Raw genomic sequence first — 7,240 nt, forward strand, 5'->3', positions numbered from 1 at the left:
AAGGACCGACAGAGAGACAAATCCCAGGGAGAGAATGGGAGAAGACAGACAGAGAGGTGTGGCACAGTGGTTAGCACTACTACCTCAGTGCCAAGGACCCGAGTTTGAATCCAGCCTTGGATGTCTGTCTGGAGTTTGCACATTTCCCTCGTGAAGAATGTGGAGATTTATAGAAAGCTAAGGGAGGGATAGGCAGTTGGGAATACAGAGGCAGAGATGGACAATGAAATCTGTGGGATCAGACTGTGCAGCAGCCCTCTTTGTCTCCCCCACCCCAGAGCTCATCCCCATGTAGTACAGACGCCTGAGCCCCACAATTCTTTTCCCTTGTGAGTGTGTCGACAAATGACAAGGAGACTGGATGGTTTATTATAATTCTCACTTTCTCTGCTTCCAGAACTTGCCTGAGGATTCTTCACGGCAGAATGCTTTGATTTTCTCTGTCTCTGCACTGTCCTGAGTTTCAGCTCCTGGATCAACCCTTAGCGGGTGGTGGGGGCATGTATAGAAAGACTGAGACAGAAATGAAAATTGATTAAAATTTTTATGAAGCACCAAAGCCACAGCAAGATCCCAGAGCTGGCTGAACTTCCACAATCTGACATATCCTCAGCATCTGGATTAGTGGTGCTGGAAGAGCACAGCAGTTCAGGCAGCATCCGAGGAGCAGTAAAATCGACGTTTCGGGCAAAAGCCCTTCATCAGGAATAAAGGCAGAGAGCCTGAAACGTGGAGAAATAAGCTAGAGGAGGGTGAGGGTGGGGAGAAAGTAGCATAGAGTAGAATAAGTGAGTGGGGGAGGGGATGAAGGTGATAGGTCGGGGGGAGGGTGGAGTGGATAGGTGGAAAAGAAGATAGGCAGGTAAGACAGTGCTGAGCTGGAAGTTTGGAACTAGGGTGAGGTGGGGGAAGGGGGAAATGAGGAAACTGTTGAAGTCCACATTGATGCCCTGGGGTTGAAGTGTTCCGAGGCGGAAGATGAGTCGTTCTTCCTCTAGGTGTCTGTTGGTGAGGGAGCGGCGGTGTGAGTTTGTTTCAGGACATGGTTATATCCTCAGCATGCCCCACTGCCCCCAGCACAGCAAGATCCCATCACTCACTGCCTTCCACGAGCTGACATTTGATTCTCCCCGCACAGTAAGATCCCACTGCTGGTTTGAACTCCCACAATCTGACACATCCCCCCCTGCCACTCTGTGCACCGCCCCTGATATTAAGTCCAGAGAATAGGGAACAAGAAGGTGTCTCAAACTGCCTCAGGAGTGTCCCAATGTTTCTGTTGGATGGAGGGGGCTCGGGGAGTTAGTTACACCAGAGGCTGGGATTCACTACTCCCCAGTTTCCCACTCCCAAAGCCAGTATGTCTCCCTTGCCCTCATGCACTCGATACTCTCTCCCAGAATCTGTGTGTCTCCCTCCGCCCCACACTCTCCAAATCCCACTCCCAGAGTCTATGTGTCTCCCTCCCCCCTATACTTCCCCATCCAAACACCCAGAGTATGTGTGTCTCCCTCCCTCCTACACTCCCCCATCCCCACACTCAGAGTCTGTGTGTCTCCTTGCCCACCCATACCCCCATCTCCACATTCAGAGTCTGTGTGTCTCCCTGCCCCCATACCCCCATCCACACTCCCAGAGTCCGTGTATCTCCCTCCCTCCCACACTCCCCCATCCCCACTCCCAGAGTCTGTGTCTCCCTCCCTCCCACACTCCCCCATCCCCACTCCCAAAGTCTGTGTGTCTCCCTCCCTCCCAGACTCCCCCATTCCCACTCCCAGAGTCTGTGTGTCTCTCTCCCTCCCACACTCCTCCTTCCCCACTCCCAGAATCTGTGTGTCTCTCTGCTCCCCATACCTGCATCCACACTCCCAGAGTCTGTATATCTCCCTCCCTCCCACACTCCCCCATTCCCACTCCCAGAGTCTGCGTGTCTCCCTCCCTCCCACACTCCCCCATCCCCACTCCCAGAGTCAATGTGTCTCCCTCCCTCCCACATTCCCCCATCCCCACTCCCAGAGTCTGTGTGTCTCTCTGCCCCCCATACCTGCATCCCCACTCCCAGAGTCTGCGTGTCTCCCTGCCCCCCCATACACCCCCATCCACACTCCCAGATTCTGTGTATCTCCCTCCCTCCCACACACCCCCATCCCCACTCCCAGATTCTACGTGTCTCCCTCCCTCCCACACTCCCCCATCCCCACTCCCAGAGTTTGCGTGTTTCGCTCTGTCTGTGTCCAAACGAGAGAGACGGAAATTTATCAAATTAAATCCAACATGTTTTGAAGCAAAAATAAAGAGAAACAAATGTGATCCCATCACTGACTGACTTCCAAAATTTCCCCTAATTATCAGCACTTAGCAAGACAATAGAACAGGTTTTAACTGGAATCAAGGGCTAAATGATTTCTGACTGCCCCCTGGGGTTTATTTTTTAAGAGAATGGGCAATGACTCAATGGTGGGGAGTCACTATCAGAGCCTGTGTCCCTCCCCCCCTCACACTAACACTCTTCCCCATCCCCCTCACCCCTCTGTGTTTAACCTGCCCCCTTCAGCTAGTTCTCTGACACTCTGGGGGTTTAAAAAACACACAAAACAAGACCAAAGCCCTCATCCTCTTCATCTTGCATAGCCCCTGTGCCCACTCCGCCCGGGATTGAAGCTGTGTCTACATGAAACATTAAAGATGAACCTCTTTGTCTCTGTCTCTGTCTGTATGTCTGTCTCTCTCTCTCTATCCCTCTCTCTAAATTTTAACTCCACTCTCCCTCTATCTCTCTCTCTCTCCCTCTCTTTGTCCCTATCCACCTCCCCATCTCCGCTGAGCTTTCTCCTGCTCTTGAGAATCGATGTCTCTCTGTCTTTCAATTCCCTTGGTGTTTGGATTGAAATGTCCTTTTTTGCCCCATGTTCCCATTTCCCTGCCATGTCTTAGAGACATTTGTGACGTCAATATCACACTTGGGGGGAGGGGTGACAGGAATTGGGTGGGGGTGGGGAGTGTCTGGACTGGGGGGTGGGAGGTAGGGCCAAAGTAGGGGGTGGAGGAAGGGACTAGGTAGCGGGGTGGGGAGGAACGGAGCTGGTGGATGGGGGTAGTGTTTGGGCTGGGGAGGATGGAGGGTATGGGCTGGGGGGTGAGTGAGGGTCTGGCCCATCCTGTATCTCCAGATACTAGACTGTGTAATGACAAAGGAGAGAGGGAAGTGGGGGGGAGGGAAACAGAGAGGAAAAAAGAAAAGAAAGAGCCAGACAATGGACAGAGGGAAAGACAGGAAAAGATCGGACTGAGGAAGCTGCAGGGAGAAGGACATGGACAGAGTCTGAGAGAGGGGAATAAAATGTAAAATCACAGCCTCTCTGCAAATGACATGTTGACACTGAGTCACTTGTTGTTGCAATGACACACAGTAAGATCCCACGAGCAGCAGTGTGACCTCAGATAGATTGTGTCTCCCCGATGCTGGTTAATGGTTCAATTCAGGTTCCAGGATTATAAAGAGAAACCAATCCTGTTGTTTGCCAAGTTCTAAACACTTCCCCTTTTCTTTTTTCTCTACATGATCTTTCTCCCCCTCGCCATGTCTGATCCTTCTCTCTTTCTCTCTCTCAGATTCAATCTTGGACATTGTAGCCTCCATCTCACCTTTTTAAAAGATTGCAGCATTGATATTTGACAGTATTCTGTTTCATAAATTGGGGCACTGTTTCCTAGCAGTCTCTGTGTCAGCAATGCTGCAGGACATTGATGCACGGTGTGATCCCACAGGTCGTCCGTTCCTGCTCCAGAATGTGATGAAATCCCACTATATGTTCGACCAAAAGGCTGTCAGTCTCTTTGGGATTCCTTTTTAAATAAAAAAAAACCTCTGTCCCAGGATTTAATTTTACGGATGGCACTTTCAAGAAGGAACTGATTGTTACTGGGCAGTGACAAGATATTGGTGACCCCTGTTCTCTCTTCCACCCCCCACTCCCCAGATTCTGCCTCCCTCTCCCAGACCAGCTACAGAGCCACATCTTGTCCCTCTATTGCTCCCTCCCTCCCATACACACTCTCTCGTTGTCTACGTCTGTGTTTTGTTACCCGAGTGTCGAAAAAACAATCACTGTGTGCTGCAAAATATTTCTATCTCCCCCACTTCAAATAACAATGGGTCACATTGTTGTGTGTGGGATGTTTCTTCTGGTTTGAAAAATCAACAAAAGGAAGCTGGAGAGGGTTCAGAAGAGGAAATGGAGAGAGAAAAACAGAGATCTCCCAGATACTCAGGGAATTGAATTCTAATAGCCAACCTGCATCTTATTGATGCAAGTATTAAATTTTACCATCCTGGCCGACATACATCGCACATTACTCTGATGTGAGAATGAGTCTTTGGAGACATTTTCTAACTTAGGGTTTTAATTTCCTCCTTGGGCAGTCCTGTCAGTCAGACACCACTCACTGGAAGGTGGGGTGGGGGGGTGGGGGTGCGAGTTGACATGTTTGTGTCAAATCCCCAGGACTCAGTTACTTTAACCCAAAGCTTGAAATGTGTTTTAAAATGACAAGGATGCAATCCGACAGGACTCCCCTAAAAAAAAATGACTTGGAGACGCTGGTGTTGGACTGGGATGTACAAAGTTAAAAAAATCACACAACACCAAGTTATAGTCCAACAGGTTTAATTGGAAGCACACTAGCTTTCGGAGCACCGCTCCTTCATCAGGTGGTTGATGAAGGAGCGGTGCTCCAAAATCTAATGTGCTTCCAATTAAACCTGCTGGACTATAACCTGGTGTTGTGTGATTTTTAACATAAAAAACCAGAGCGCTCCAGAGGACCTCGGGATAATACACAGTTACAACTCACGTGGACCCCATGGAGTGTAGCCTGTTGAACAGGCCTCAAGATCATGTCCCCCACTGGAGAAAGCCCTGGTTCTAAGGTCTCCTGGGCCCCAATCGCTTCCTCTTTGGATCTTAAAAGAAGTCCCTTGGGAGAAAAAAGAGGCAACATTGGTTGAAAGGCAAAAGAAGAAAATCTCTATGGAGAGATAGCACAGAAAGATTCCAGGTTTTCCTCTCTGTCACACAGACAATCTCTTGGCAACATCCAAACACAAACATATTGGGCGATGAGTTTTCATGTCAGACTCTTCAGAAAACTTTAAAATGATGGGTGAGCTGATTAAAACAGTCCCTGCCTGCACTGATGGCATTAGGGTAATTAAGTTAAAAATCACACAACACCAGGTTATAGTCCAACAAATTTACTTGGAAGCACTATCTTTCAGAGTGCTGTTCCTTCCTCAGGTGGTCATGGAGTGTAAGATCATAAGACACAGAATTTATAGATATTATGGATTATACTTCACAACCACCTGATGAATGAGCAGTGCTCCAAAAGCGAGTGCTTTCAAATAAACCTGTTAGATTATAACCTGGTGTTATGTGATTTTTAACTTTGTACACCCTATTTCAACACTTGCACGTCCAAATCATTGGGCTAATTGACACACAGCCAGATCATCGGATTGTTTTGTCTCCTTCTGTGATACTGGTTCAGTTTAAATAGTGGGCGGCACAGTGGCACAGTGGTTAGCACTGCTGCCTCACAGCGCCAGAGACCCAGGTTCAATTCCCGCCTCAGGCGACTGACTGTGTGGAGTTTGCACATTCTCCCCATGTCTGCGTGGGTTTCCTCCGGGTGCTCTGGTTTCCTCCCACACTCCAAAAATGTGCAGGTCAGGTGAATTGGCCACGCTAAATTGCCTGTAGTGTTAGGTGCAGGGGTAAATGTAGGGGAATAGTCTGGGTGGGTGCGCTTCGGCGGGTTGATGTGGACTTGTTGGGCCGAATGGCCTGTTTCCACACTGTAAGTAATCTAATCAAAAAAATATTTTCTGTGACCCCAGAATCTGATATTACAGTTAATGCCTCTTTCTCACTCTCCTGTTTCCCCTGCTCTCTCAATTCTTCAAATCTTTCTCCCACTATCAGATTTAATCATCCTGCCATACTCTATAACCCACATTAAAACTCACGCTCAGAAAGAGATACGACCCACATGGGCTCCCATGGGGTGCAGCCTGTCGAACAGGCCTCAGGCTAATGTTCCCTCCCTCTTCTAGATAGTGTTCTTGTTCAAGACTTTCAGGCATTTTGGATCTTCATGTTGCAGCTTTCGAAACAAAAGTTCCTTGGGATAAAAGAGAAACGATTAGTTGAAAGGGAGAGTGAAAGCCCAGGTTTATTTGCACATACCCCCACCTCCACTGTGTTACATAACATCATAGCAACATCAAAATACAGAACAAATTATAAGGCAGTAATTAACCAGAGGCTTGAAATAGTAATAATAAACTCACCCACACACGGAGAGCTGCTGACTCTCTCAATAGACAGACAGAACAGGGTTGGAGAATGGATCTTCGAGGAGAAAGTGAGGTCTGCAGATGCTGGAGATCAAAGTTGAAACTTTATTGCTGGAACAGCACAGCAGGTCAGGAAGCAGGAATTTACTGACTCCACCTCTGACACATTGCCATGTCTCTCAGTCTGCTCCCTGGGGAGGCCTCCTGTGATTGAAATGTTAATTGCCAGGCCAGGAGCCTTGTTGGATATTCCTGGCCACTGAGATGTTAATTCGTGAGCAATAAAGCTTAACCATTCCTTGTTTTTTAAAACCTTTTTAAAGCCTTGTCAGTTTTGTGAGTGCAGTTCAAAAATATTAAAAATTGGTCCCACTCTAGCACCTAAGAGCCTGACTGGCCACACTGTGAGACAAGATTGGGAAGATAGGGGGAATATTTGCTGAGGATCTCTCAGGACTTTCCTGCTGTCAGTGTGGCTCCCTGAACTGGACTCTCTCTCTCTCTCTCTTTCTCTCACTTTTGAATCTGTCTCTCTCTTTTGTCTCTGTCTCTGTCTCTCCCTGCCCTGCACTACAGGCAGCCATTCTGGTCTGACTTTCAACTACTTATTTCCTCTCCCCTTCATGAATATATCAGCAGAGTTTGAGAATTTAAAACACTGATCGCATGCCTGCCCTTCAAACACCCACATTTTCCCCTCTCCCCTCCCAATTCACCACAGCATAGGACTGTGGAAACTTGGGGGTACTTTACGCAAGTTTTGTTAGTGAGATTCTCTGAGAGAGAGTGAGAGAGACAGAGGGAGAGAGAGAGAAAGACTGCATGTGTTGAGCATGCAATGACATTTCAAAGGGCTCAGCAAACATTTACAAGGATGTTACC

At 48.2% G+C, this 7,240-nt stretch overlaps 1 long non-coding RNA gene across 1 annotated transcript; it reads right to left on the reverse strand.

The window, feature by feature from the left end:
* Nucleotides 1–4,854: 4,854 nt before the first annotated feature.
* Nucleotides 4,855–6,449, reverse strand: LOC148146207 (uncharacterized). Its single transcript, XR_015760798.1, has 3 exons — nt 6,353–6,449; nt 6,029–6,183; nt 4,855–4,977 (listed from the first exon to the last, which is right to left on the reverse strand). It is a non-coding gene; the product is annotated as an uncharacterized LOC148146207 (long non-coding RNA).
* Between the last annotated feature and the right edge of the window lie 791 nt (nt 6,450–7,240).

The sequence above is a fragment of the Chiloscyllium plagiosum genome, unplaced genomic scaffold (genome assembly GCF_037043375.1).
Source record: "Chiloscyllium plagiosum isolate Xiang-an unplaced genomic scaffold, Cpla_swu_hap1 HiC_scaffold_21, whole genome shotgun sequence".
In the NCBI taxonomy this organism is placed as follows: Eukaryota; Metazoa; Chordata; class Chondrichthyes; order Orectolobiformes; family Hemiscylliidae; genus Chiloscyllium; species Chiloscyllium plagiosum.